The 14,563-nt window shown below is 33.6% G+C and overlaps 1 long non-coding RNA gene across 1 annotated transcript; it reads right to left on the bottom strand.

The window, feature by feature from the left end:
* Positions 1-6,529: 6,529 nt before the first annotated feature.
* On the bottom strand, positions 6,530-8,515 carry LOC139429079 (uncharacterized). The gene is made up of 2 exons (XR_011639782.1): positions 7,162-8,515; positions 6,530-7,068 (listed from the first exon to the last, which is right to left on the bottom strand). It is a non-coding gene; the product is annotated as an uncharacterized lncRNA (long non-coding RNA).
* Between the last annotated feature and the right edge of the window lie 6,048 nt (positions 8,516-14,563).

Genomic DNA, 14,563 nt, shown 5'->3' with positions numbered 1-14,563 from the left:
ATATGTATATGTTAAAATCTTAATCTCGGAATGGTTATCTTCTGAAGAGGAGATTTGATATATCTATGAATATTTGTTTGTTGAATCAATTTAAACCAGCTTTTATTCATAATTCTATATTTTTGGACATGTGAGGCCAGAAGAAGCGAGATTTAAGATTGTGAAGTGTCGTTCAAATACCAGAATGAATTAAATTATGAAATTTATTAAAAATTACTCTTCTATCTTTTTGAGGTATATAAATTCTAGAAGACGTCAAAGTAGTGTCGCACCAAAGTACTAAATTTGAGTCAGAAATTTTTGTTTCAGATAAATTATAATTGCATTTGGAAGCTGTTTGTTTGTTGACTAAATAAGGTAATTGTTAGTCTTGGTCCTGAGTATTTTTAATCATTGTATTATTATTATTGCTGCCGGGCTGAGGGGAGCGGCGCCTCTCGTTACCGCGATCTATAAGATCTATTGTAACTTTATCCCTCCAAAGGTTTAGGGTAAATGTAGGTCCTTGATGAACCTTAGCATTGCCCTGAGGTCTTGAATCTTTATGTCGGTGTCAAGAGAGTTTTACCGAAAATTTTGTGTCTTAGACGGCCTCTGGCGACGCAATTACACAGTATATGTTCAGCTGTTTCTGACTCGTCGTTGCAAAGTCGACAAGTTTGATCCTCAGCTTGGCCAAGGTGGAAGAGGTGGTATATTTAGAGCATTTATGGTATCATACTCTTCGGTTATCTGTGACCTGGAAGTTCTTTCCAGCGTAAGGCTACCTTTGAGACCTCCCAATTGTTAATTATTTGTTTTAGGTGGCTTTTTTGTAGTCCACAGCCAGGTTGGGGTCCAATGAAGGGTGTGTTCGCTGCTTCTTTGGTCAGCTTGTCCGCCTTCTCATTGCCCTCAATGTTGCTGTGACCTGGAACCCACCATAGGGTAACATCATTGCCCCTAGCGTGTTCTCTCAGGTTGCTGATACACCCTCTGATCAGTGCGGAGTCACATGTGTAGGCTTGAATTGCCTTTAAGGCGGCCCGACTGTCTGTGAAAATGTTTGTGGATGCACCTTCCTGTCCCTTCTGTAGGTTCAAAGCGGTGCAGAAGTTTATAGCAAGAACTTTTGCTTGGAAAATTGTTATGTGCGAACTGAATGGCAGTTTAATGTGGCTGTTTGGTCCACTGATGCCCATACCTACTCTGGATCTAACTGTCTTTGAAGCATCGGTGTACCTCTAGCCTGGTACTCCTCTTATTAGTTGAGGCCCTCCCTTCGCCCAATCATCCCTGCTTCTAAATATGACTTTATACGGCTGGTTGAAATTGTATTCTGTCGGTATAAGGTCCGTTTTAATTTCAATCAGGTGATTTAGACATGGGTCCTTGAGGATTTCGAGATGTGCTCTGAAGTTAATCATCTGTAAGTTTGGGTATTGATTTTCAAGACAACCGACATTGATTCGTGACAATGTGTCTGCTACAATGTTCAATTTACCTTTAATAAATTTTATTTCCGAGGTGAATTGGGTAATGTAATTTAAGTAATGGGTCTGACGAGGAGTTTTTTCTGATTTAGAAAAGAACGAATTTATTAGCGGTTTATGATCTGTATAAATAGTGAATTGATTTTACGTAAGAGCTGCAATTTGCACTGTGAATATATTCCGTGTCAGGGCGATTATGAGCAGGTATGCGTTCCAGTTAAGGACAAAAGTAAAAAATACGCCTTTGGATGTATTTATAGACCTCCTTCATTCACTAGTTCTACTTTCATTGTTGATTTGGAGGCTCAATTGTCTGATCTTCGTTTGAATTATGACTTTGTTGCTTGTGCTGGTGATGACAACATTAATTTGTTGAACGAAGAAATGAGTGAGGCCATTGAGTTGACTAATGGTTTTCTGGCGGTTGGTATGTTGCAGCTTATATCCGATCCTACCAGAGTTACGGAGATCATCTAATCACTCTGTTAGATACCATTGCGGTTTCGGATGAGCTGGGGGTGACTGATTCTGGTGTGATTAATTCAGATATTTCTGACCATGATTTGGTGTTTTGTCGTCTGAAATGTGAATCTTTGAAACCCGTGCCATTTATGCATACTTATAGGGATTTCTCACAATTTAATTACGAATCATTTTTTGCTGCTCAACGCGTAATTCCCCTTCATCATGTGTTTTATATGGAATTGGAACAAAAATTTTATTAACTTTATTAAATCTTATCGATTGTCATGCACCAATGCGTACTGTAAGAATCCGTAAACCAAAGATGCCCTGGTTGACTGATAATATTATCTTACTACAAAGATTGAGAGATGAGGCTAAAACAACGTATAAAAAATGCGGAACTGCTGGGTCTTGGGATTATTATAAAAATTACGAAATTTTACAACTAATGCTATCCGACACGGAAAAGATAGCATACTTTAATAATTTACATACACGCACGGATAAAAAAGAGATGTGGAATACTATTCGTGGATGTTATATAAGGAGTAAAAAGTCGTAAGACATACCGTCTCATCTTTCAAACGTAAATCAGATAAATAATTCATTTATTGATGGTATTTCTGACGTTAATATTAATAACATAAAGGATATGATATTATTTTACTCAAATAACAGCTATAGCAATATGAATACACTCTTTGATCTTCACACGGTAGATGAAGACACTGTATTAGGCATTATCAGGTCAATCACCAGTAAATATGTTGGGTCTGATGGCATATCTGCGCAGATGATTGAATTAATAGTTGCTTACACCCTTCCATATATCACACATATCATAAACAGCTGCATAGTTGAGTCACATTTTCCCTCGCAGTGGAAGTCTGCTGTGGTCGTCCCAGTACTGAAAATCGAGAAACCTACTGACTTTAAGCACCTGCGACCGATTTCTATTCTTCCTACCTTGAGCAAAGTACTGGAAAAAGTTATTTCCTGCCAATTTAAAAACTTTATTATTTCAAATGATATATTATCAGACTGTCAATCGAGATTCGTAGTTGCACAACTGCACTTTTAAATGTCACTGACGATATATTAAAGGCTAAAGACGGTAAAAAGTGCACCACTTTAGTGTTGTTGGATTTTAGCAAAGCGTTCGATGTTGTTGATCATGATATTGCGTTGTCGATGCTTCACTATATTGGAGGCGGGGAGGAATTTATAAAGTTAGTGTCGGTGTTGGGTCCTTTGCTGTTCTGTTTATACACATCTGTGCTTCCAAAAGCTGTCAATTATTGTAAAATTCATATGTATGCTGACGACACTCAATTATACTACAACTTCCGTTTCGTGAATATGAGAGAGCAGCATGGAAAATTAATAAGGACTTAGCTAATGTCAGTGAATTTGCAAAGAAACAAGCCTTGATATTGAACCCTGATTAAAGGGTAGTTATTCTGTTTGGCAAAAATGTGGAAGTCGAGGAATTGAAAGCTAATCTGATTCTTAAGTTAAACGGTTGCAATATACCTATAGTTGATTAAGCAAGGTATCTTGGGCTAGTTGTTGATAATACCTTTAGGTACAAACAGCATATTACTAAAACATTAAGTGTCTGTTTTTTGAAATTGAAACTACTCTATTCCTTTAAAGATATTTTTAATTTAAAAATGAAGAAGATGCTTTGTGAATGTTTTATTCTGTCTTTGCTTAATTATTGTATTCCTGTCTACTATCCATGTTTGGATTCCATGGATAGATTGAGAGTGCATAGAGCGCAGAACGCTTGCATCAGATATATATTATATCTCTCATATATAATCTCTCATAAGCTTAGAGAGTTAACTTGGCTGAATGTTCACAATCGTTATACTCTACAGGCTTCAGTGCTGTATCATAAGGTTGTCACAACCGGCTCGCCTAATTATTTGTGTAAAAAGATTCAGTTTAGAGGGGATTTACACAGTATAAATATTATAAATAAAATTGTTGTTAATCCGCCTGCTCATGGTACAGCTCTGTTTTGTCGTGCGTTTAGCTATTGTGCCTATAAGCTGTATAATTCTATCCCCGTCACCATAAGAACCAAAAGGGAGGGTGCTTTCAGAACGTTATTGTTTAGGCATTTATTTAAACGACAGTGACTTCTTGTTTGCTTGTTTAGTGGGTCAATCTAATTTTAATGCAAATGGAATAATTTATTTTATTTTATTTCATTATATTATTTTTCATATTTTTATTGCTCAAATATAAGATAGATTGAATGTACTAGAAACGAATAAAAGTGTAATTATTTTAAGGTTAAGTGGAAGAGCAGAAGCGGTCCATGTTATGGGCGCATTCTGAACTTCGCCTTAGGATTTCCAGCTGTTTTGTATTTAAGTTATTTTTTGTTCTTTTTAAATATTGTTTTCTTTTCTTTTTTGGAGTAAAAAGCTAAAGGTTGAGTTTCAGAATTGAATGTTTGAGCAAGAACTGCTCCCATGCTTATATTGGAAGCATAGATGGATGCGCAAGTGTTGTCGCAGAAAAAAGAAGTTCTTTAGCTTGAGTGAATGATAATTCATGTTCGTTTGACCATGAAGAGATTGATTTGTCTTTACTAGAATTTAGACCAGCTGATAAATTATACAGTGGTGCTAAAATCTGTGATAGTTTAGGAATGAATCTATGATAAAAATTTATCATATCTAAGAATCTTAGTAACTCTTTTAAAGAAACAGGTTTAGGGAAGTTAGTAATAATATTAACTCTCGATAAAGAAAGACGAATACCCTTTGAAGAAATGTGATGTCCAAGAAAATCTAAAGATTTAACATCTTCGTCTTCTTAAAAGCTATAAGGATTTGATGATACGCTCTGACTAAATCAACTTTCGAGAAAATTGTACAGTTATTTAAATGCAAGTTGAACTCTTGTGAGGTAATGGATCACGATCAGGTACTGTGGCAAAATTCAACTGACGATAGTCGCCAATCATTCGAATCTTTCTTGGGCACCAGGTGCAATGGAGACGAAACTTGCAAAGAAAATGGTCGACAGATACCAAGCGATACCATGTACTCAAATTCTTTTTTTGGGGTCTAAACGTCTTGGACGACAAAATAGCAAGTGAGTGTTTATAATGATTCGATGTTTTGTGGAGTTGTTTAACTAGAGATAAAAAGTTAGGCGATGAAATTAATTTTGGAAAAGATTTAATTAGAGAAGTGAATTTAGTTTCTATAGAGAAAAGTTTTGGTATTGGTATGAAAGTATTTGAAATGCTACCTGTTGAGGATAATTTTATGGTATTATCAATTAAACGACGGTTTTTGATGTCGACGATAATATCGAATTTGTTTCAAAAATCAGCACCAATAATTGGTTTGCTAATATCTGCAATTGTGAAGATGTTTTGAAAATTTCTTCTCAATTGTAAAGTTAACGTTAATAATTTTTTTCCAGATGTAATTATGGGCGTACCATTTGCTGCAGTTAACGTAGAAATGGTATCTCTGGTACGGTTACGAAAGAATTTATAAGGAAGCACAGAGATGTCCAATTTGTAGTTACAAGTTAATTATTGTTGTCATTAGTTACATTTGACGACGGGTGTAAATCATTGAACATCATGGCAAATTATTCCAATGCCAATATTTGACATTTATTTTGAATTGATGGCGAATGTAATAAACTTTTAGACAGGACGTGTCGAACACCCTAATAGCATTCTATTTAAAATAACGAAGTTGTGATCTACTTCCGGAAGACCGGAATCACGCCATTTTATTACAAGAAGAGTATTGGCAAAGAAAACTTCAATGGTTTATTTTTGAAGCATTGTGTTGAATTTAAGCAATGTTTTCTTCTCGTGCAAGTACTTATGTGTAAAACAATGGGGTTGAGTACCAGTTGTCTCTATACATATACACTGAGAGAAATATATTCTTGAACGAAGATTATTACTCTTGGCTCAAGCTTATCATATTCTTATATATCCACAAGAAGATCATTTTGTTGAGTAAAGAAAAATGACATATTCTCAAAGCAAGTATACAAATATTCTTGATTCTCAAGAAAACGAAGTATATCAATTATCTTGAAACAAGAATATCTTAGTGTTGTGTCAACAATCCCTTTTTCTTGCAGTAAGTGTATTAATAAACTTGAAACAAGAATATGTTAATGTTACATCAACAATTCCATTTTCTTGCAATAAGAATATTAATAATCTTGAAACAAGAATACAGGCTTCCCACGGAATTGGGATATAGGATTTTATAGGAAAACTACAGCTGCAATGGATTTTATATTTGGCACGTCGATATAAGCCAAAGATATCAATCTTGTAAGGGTAGTGTCACGTCTCAATCACTTTCGGTTGTATCGGAAATGGCTACTAACTTCAATATTATTAAAATTTTCTTAAAAATTATAAAGTTAGTAGCAACTTAGAAACACAACATTACCCTCAAAATATCGACTTCTTTGCTCTATATCGATGTGCGAAATATCGATCCATTGCATCTATAGATTCCCTATAAACCGCTATATTTTTATCTCACGTATAATAGTGTTGAGATTAGGTACAAGTCTATAAAAAAAAGTTTAATATTGTAACAAAGTTTATTTATATCATTTAACCTTATTATACATATATTTAAACTGTAAATTATAATATTATAAATTAAACAATAACGAATTTTCACCTCAAAAAGGTAAAATCAATCACCTATCAGTATTAAGTTTCTTGCTACAAATGTTGCAAATGAACATTATGAAAGAATTTTTATTTTATATAAACCGTCGCAAATATAAGGATATATTTTATCTTCTGCTATATGTATAAAATATCTTGCTGAATAAGAGTCCACAAGTAGCCGCTGTGAGTTGGATACTGTAGTCCTGTCACATGGAAGGACTTGAAACATAATTCAATAGCATCAATTATCTTCTCGCATTTATATTTTATGTCATCAATGATCATATATGAAGCACAAATAGAATTCCACGCACTTATATTTCTGTTAATACTTCGGTATAAATTATGAAGTTTAAACTGTAGTAGGTTTGGTAATCAATAGTTACAAAAAAAATTATACCAAAGCGGCGTGTTGACGTTATGTACTGCGAAATGAGATTCTGACTTTGAAAAGCATAAGATCATTCATCAATGACGAAAGATTCAAATGGATAAAGCTTATGTTTGCATTTATCTGTAAATGTATTATTGCCATACATTGTTGGAGCCTTTATTTGTTTATGTACACTCGTGATCTTTTTAAATGAAAATTAAAGAATGATGGCTAGCTCGAAGTCGGGGAAGGTCGGGTTGGTTTACTTTGAAACCCTGCGCAAGGCTACGGGGCCGGAGTAATCACGATGGCCAAAGCAGGTAGAGAAGGAGTAATTTAGAATTTGTCACTACGGGATTTTTAAATAGGTTTATTGTAATAGAAACCAGCTTAATATTCGATTAAATTATCGAAAATAGCATAATAAATTATTTAATGTATTATGTCTTATTAAAAAATGATTTTTGGAAAACAAATAAAAATTGTTCCTAATTTAAATCAATTAAAAGGTCTCTTTATTATTATTAATTTAAAAATAGTCTCTTTATTTCGAGGGTTGTAAAATCACACAACGGCGGCATTTTTACTTATTTCCGGGAACGAGCGCAAGACAAAATATAAATAAAATAAAATAAAAAAATAGTTAACTGGTTTGTATAAATATTGACATTTATTATTAAACAAATCTTAATACTTTATAATGTTCAGGTGGTGTGTTTTGAAGCCGTATGTTTTCATTCAGATTTGGTAGAGATACGATAATTTAATTGGTTGAAATATAGAAAAAATTAAAACGGAGCAAGAAAACAAAAAACTTTAAGTGACAAAACGTTCTACGTTTTTTAACTTTTGATAAAAGAAGTTTTGAATCACACTGTAATAATATTAATAATTAATCAGTATTAATATCTTAATATATTATCATCATGAAATTGATTTAAATTAGAAACAATAATTGAAACACATTAAATAATTGAAACTGCACAATCAATACAATCGAATCAATTGTTCGAAAATCATCTAAATTAAGTTTTACTGTAATAATATTATCATTTAATATTTTTTCTGTATTTATATTTTAATAGTTATCATCATAAAATTGATTTAAATTAGGAACAATTTTTATTTGTTTTCCAAAAATCATTTTTTAATAAAACATAATACATTAAATAATTTATTATGCTATTTTCGATAATTTAATCGAATATTTAGCTGGTTTCTATTACAATAAACCTATTTAAAAATCCCGTAGTGACAAATTCTAAATTACTCCTTCTCTACCTGCTTTGTCCGTCGTGATTACTCCGGCCCCTTAGCCTCGCGCAGGGTTTCAAAGTAAACCAACCCGACCTTCCCCGACTTCGAGCTAGCCATCCTTCTTTAATTTTCATTTAAAAAGATCACGAGTGTAGGTAAGGTAAGATAACGTTGAAAAACTAATAACGGTATCCGATAAACGCAATTATTTGACATGTTTTGGTCAAATCCGCGATGCACTCCACCTAGTCGTTTTCGATATAAAGGCGTCTTAGTAAAGTGTTATTAGTTTTCCAAAGTTATCTTATCTTACATAGATAAACAAATAAAGGGGCCACGTCCACTTTATTTGCTTTTATTTTGCTTTGATAAATTTCCCAATATGAAATTTCTCAACTTGAAACTCTGAATCGGTTTTGACCTGTCGCGCCCTTCTGATGTCCCTTACACTTTGTATTTTATATGTACTTTTTTTTTAATTCGTATTTTGTACTTTTCTTGTGACTTGTGAAAATCATTGTAATGATATGATCACCAATAAACAATTTGAATTACAACATTTCTTGTAAAATCAGCACCGTTTAATCAAAAATTAATATATTTTTAAAATCCTAAGTAATTCCCTAGTTTTTGCGAAAACTGCGAAATGAGATTCTGACTTTGAAAAGCATAAGATCATTCATCAATGACGAAAGATTTAAATGGATAAAGCTTATGTTTGCATTTATCTGTAAATGTATTATTGCCATACATTGTTGGAGCCTTTATTTGTTTATGTAGGTAAGGTAAGATAACTTTGAAAAACTAATAACGGTATCCGATAAACGAAATTATTTGACGTGTTTTGGTCAAATCCGCGATGCACTCCACCTAGTCGTTTTCGACATAAAGGCGTCTTAGTAAACTGTTATTAGTTTTGCAAAGTTATCTTATCTTACGTAGATAAACAAATAAAGGAGCCACGTGGTATTCGAGCTGCAAGAAAACCCGATCGAAAATATTATTTTGCTTCATAGCTAGCTTTATGAAACTTGGCATATGACTAAAAGACCAAAAGGGAAATGTTGTGTCAAAATTTGAATTAAATTCGTCAACCGGAAATAGTACGGAAGTAGTACTTTACTTAAATTCATGCTAAATTGTTTTATAGAGGAACTATACTATAGTAGCGAAAAATTTGGTATTTGGCAAATCTATATAAGACAAAGGGGCCTATTTTTTGAGAATTGTGGCATTATAACACTTCTACATACATACATTAATTCTAAGGAAGTTTTACGCGAAAAAATAAAATATCGAATCTACTTCTGTTTGATATGCTGTATCATTATCGCCTCAAATATAATTAATATTAATAGTAAATTCAATGCAATTATAGAATGGAAATAACATTGAAAAAACTGCATAGCCTACACCACCTCTCCTCATCGGCCATCCAGTATCTGTTAGCTCTCTCCTCGTTTCCACAACGGAACCTAACCACCAACTTCTTCCCTTCCTCTTCTCCTTCCAATAACAAGTATCTAGGCAGCCCCTTCGTAATTCCCCTCTTTTATTTGTGTCCTTCTTTCCTGTCTCTGCACATCTCGGTCCCTATCTCTCAAATCCCTCCACATCTCCCTACCCACCCTTCGTCTACTATTTATCTCAGTTACCGACTAGCCCGCTCGTCTATAATAGTTGTCTCTGTCTCCTTTTCCATATCTGATCTTTCCCTCCAACACTCCCCCAAGATCCCGCAGTTTGGACTCCATTCTATTCTTTCTTCATATTTTACTGCCCTCCTGCCCGCCTCCACTCTGACTTTATCCACCTTTACCTCTTCCCTCACTATATACCCCGGTGTTTCTCTCGCCACCCCAAGCACCCATCTCCAATATCTACCTTGCACGTCCTCCAGCCTTGCCTGCTCTCTCCATCCCCATACCTCTGCCCCATTCATCATCACACTGCTAACCAGACCTTCAAACATAATCTTCCTCGCTGCCACATTCCTTCCAAAGACTCTCTTCCCCCAACCCCATACTTGTCCCATCACCTTATTCGCCTTTTTTGCCATAGCTATCACATGCGACCCCTCCCTGTTGTCCTCCCTAAACACATACCCCAAGTAAGTATACTCCCTAACTTCCTCGATCTCTTTTCCCTCCCATTTCCAGTTTTCTGTTCTTTTTCTCCCACCTTTATAAAACTTCATCATCCTTGTCTTCCCCCTAAAATATCTTTCCAATGTCTTTATCATATCCTTCATCTCCGCCGCTTCTCTCGCCATGATCACGATGTCATCCGCGTATGCTAACATATGCACCTTTCTACCTCCCACCACCAACCCTCCCACTTGCCCCTTCCTCAATCTATCCCCCATGTCCGCAGTATACAGTGCAAACAGAAACAAAAACTTGAATTATTCTTGCAAGTCCATCCATTTTACTTCATTTACTTGTAATGTCCGTCCGATGTAACTTTACTTTTTAACCTTTCTACGCGTTAATGTGTTATATTTTAAATATTTTCTACGAAATTTTGATTTTATAAATTTAATTTGCAATCATCTTTAATATTGTGACAAAGAAAAGTAATAGTAATACCTTTAAAATGTTGAAAGTGCACGTGGGTTTTTTGAACTCAATTTTTTAAATTTAACGAGTAAGTCTTTCTTTTTAATTTTATAAATTCAATTAAATATTGTCAATATCGTATCGTAGCGCTTTTGGAGATGACGTTTGTCGAAACATGTTAAGCTGAATTTAAGAATAATAAACCAGAAAAAAAGTACAAAAATAAATTAATTATAATTTTCATCGTTTACATTTATTTCTTTATGTAGGTAAGATAAAGGTCGCGCCTTTATGTACTGTCTGAGACACACCATCTGTTCCGATTGGACGGAATATTTCTGTTTCTCTTTAATTTGTAATTCCATTAAATCGCTCTTAAAAAATTAGGGAGCCCTAATTTTGAAAAACTCATAACGGAATCCGACAACCGACATTATTTTAGTATATATATTTTAGTAAAAACCGCGTTGAAATCCGCCAGGTCGTTTTCGAAATAACCACATCCTACTAAACCGCGATTTTCCACGAAACTATATGGAATATCGAAAAAAGAAAATATGCCCCACATTAAGAACACATCAGTTTACCACCAGTTCAAATTTGAAATTTTTTCGTCAAATAGTTTTAAATTAAAAAAAAAGTTGCTGGCACTCTCAAAAATTGGATACTTTTAACACTTAACGGGCGATAAAAGAAAAACCGCAAACCGAAAAATTTCCAAATTAACATGTGATACGCAGAAATGTTCACTGATTATAATAAACTTACCGTAATTTTTTTCATCGAGCGGTTACGCAGATATGGATCTCGAAAGTGAGTGGTCTTGACTTTTTGCACGGATAATAGATAACTTAATTTTACCTAGCTTTTACTAAAAATGTTCATACATCATCATCGCTCTTAATTTGAAGTGATGTTGGAAACCATAATTTGTAGGTTTGAAGCCTACTCATAGAAGAATTTTCCCTTGACACTGACATAGTCCACAAACATTTCAAATTATTGGAAAATAATTCATTGTTATAATATCTCATATGGTGTAATATAAAATATTTTGTTATGTTCACGAATATAACAAAATTTATTCATTTTCTTCTTCATCGTATTATCTTCTTCACTTTTTTCATCATCTTCTTCTTTACCTTCGTTTTCTTCTGAAGATTCGTCCAATATAACAAAATTTTTCACGTTTTCATTCATATTTTTATACTTTTCTGAACTTTCTTTTTGGAAATTACTAATAAATGGATCGGAGCTGAGTAATAATCTTTTAAATAAGTCTTCATTTGTTTGAAGTCTACCACATTTTCTTGTGTGACACTCTCTAAATCTCTTCGGATAGCTCTCCATGGATAATAGCGACTCTTTAATCACTACAGCTCCATGAATTAAAATTTTGTTGGTTAAAACGCTAGTAGGCATATAGTACCAGCCATAAAGGTTAACAACTTCTCTGCAATATTAAAGCAGTATGCTTTAAACTCATTTTGTTTTAGGTCATATACAGGATGATTCAAAAAACCGCTGACAGACTTCTAGGACAGGTAATACATCAAAAATTAAGACGAAAAGTGGGTCTTGCAAATGCAACCTTAACGAGATATAGGGGTGTCAAAGTTTCTTTAAAATTAAACATTATCTACAATAAAAAACCCTTTTTTTAAATATTTTCAACGCCACTACTAATTTTGTCAAACGGGCAGTATTTTCGTGTAAAATGAAAACTTTGATAGAAGCAACAGCTTTTGATTTGATTAACAAATTTTCTACAAAAGTGTTTTTCTTAAAAGCTATTGCTTTGATGAAAGTTTTGTAAGAGACCAATTATTATAGATAATTGATCACTTTACACGAAAATAATGCATAGTACATTTCAAATGTCGTATGTTTAGAAAATACAAACATTAAAGCCAAAAGATAGCAACAAAATAACGAAAATCATCACAACTATAAATAGGATCCACAATTATGTGTTAAGTAATCTTTGACTGACAATTTTTTTCTTAAGTGTGCGTCCTGTTTTTGGAACACGCACCAGGACCATCTTTCGCAAAGTGGACAAAATTGCTGGCACCGTAAAACATCGGGTACTGTTTTGATAAAAAGAAAATCGCGAATCTGAAAGTTATCAAATTAATATATGTTACGTAGAAATGTTCAGTAATTATAACAAACTTTGCCACAATATCGATCTCTAAAATGAGGGCCTTGACTTTTCGCACGGATTGTAGGACCCTGAAGTCACTATCAACGACCCCTTATATATATGTACTTGATGAGGCTTTTGCTTCTTCAGCTGTGTACTATACAAAAGAAGAGAAACATTTTTTTAATGAGTGGTACTCTGAAAACTGTTTTCTGTGGCTAATATGCCACTTGTTATTACTGTATAATAACTGTTACTTATATCGTAAGGTACGATATTGTTGTAAAATTCGAGTGACAACATTGTGTACGATGGTTATCAACCATCGAGTATGAGCCAGTTGTGGTCTTGATAACACAAAATTCTTGAAAAAGAAAGTATGTATCTCTTCCTGTCTCCCAGAAAGTGCCTTGAAGATGTCTTGAATATTATCAAAATATTCAATTACCGCACCACCAAACGTAAATGTTCCAGAATATTTTTTACAATAGCAGAAGTTTTTATGATATTGCATTTTAGCCCTTTAGCAATTTTTGAATCATAACAAACTGTATATAATTTCAATTCATTCAAATTAATTTCGGAAGCCATTCTATGATGAATGGTAGATTATTCTCTGTCAGTATGGCAGGTAAACATATTTTCACTAAAATAAATGTTTTCATGTATTAACAAAAAACTATCATGTTGACAAATATTGTACTTCATACTCTATGGTTACCCTCTTTAAATTCTTCTTTTTGCGTAATGGCTGGTGTACCCGATTTTACAAATGATAAAATACTTTTTTGTTTAACAAGTCGTGTTAAAAGTCCTAATACACTTTTTATGTTAATTTGTTTATCGCACGATTTGCACAAAGCAGCCCAAACCAGACAAAAGGACTGGTCTTTTTAACTTTTTTCCAACCAACCTTTAAATGGCAGTATTCTTTCACATTCCTATTTGTATTTTTGGTCATATTTAATTTTTTTTACTATAGGTCGATTTTCGTAATCACTCGACGATAAGCATTGGTAATCAGTAAGGCACGGAACTTTTGTAACAGAAGGATACGATTTCCCCCCTTGACTTGTTCTCAGTGGCTTCCTAGAAAACAAACCCAGAAAACTAGCCAATGAGAACAAGTGGTGGTGGGAAATCGTATCGTTTTGTTACAAAAGTTCTGTGCCCTAGTAATCAGTCTAATTTGTTTTGACTACGTTGAATGATCAATTGATTAGATGTCTTAGTACAGCCCACAGCGAGTCCAGATAGGTTAAATTATGAACTGTTAAACTAGTCTTATTGATCGCAGATGTTGAGAGAATCTACCAATTAATTAGTATATTTGTATAGTTTTGAGTCTGATCTACTCAGTTGACTATTTAATTTTATGCTTCCAGTTCATCTTTATCTTAGTCTGCTATCAAGGTAGAGACGATGATGAACATGCTGTATAGTAAGGTATATCTAATATCTTTGGATACTGTCATCTACCCACTGGCTTTTACTATTATCCGACATAGTTTGAAGCAAAAATCGGCAAAAATGTTATTTTTATATAGTTTTCAAATTATATTTTGGAAAAATAATTGAATATCTCAGGAACTATTAAGCTATTTT

Source organism: Onthophagus taurus, chromosome 2 (assembly GCF_036711975.1).
Source record: "Onthophagus taurus isolate NC chromosome 2, IU_Otau_3.0, whole genome shotgun sequence".
Taxonomy (NCBI): domain Eukaryota; kingdom Metazoa; phylum Arthropoda; class Insecta; order Coleoptera; family Scarabaeidae; genus Onthophagus; species Onthophagus taurus.
This window is presented reverse-complemented; position numbering and strand designations above follow the sequence as displayed.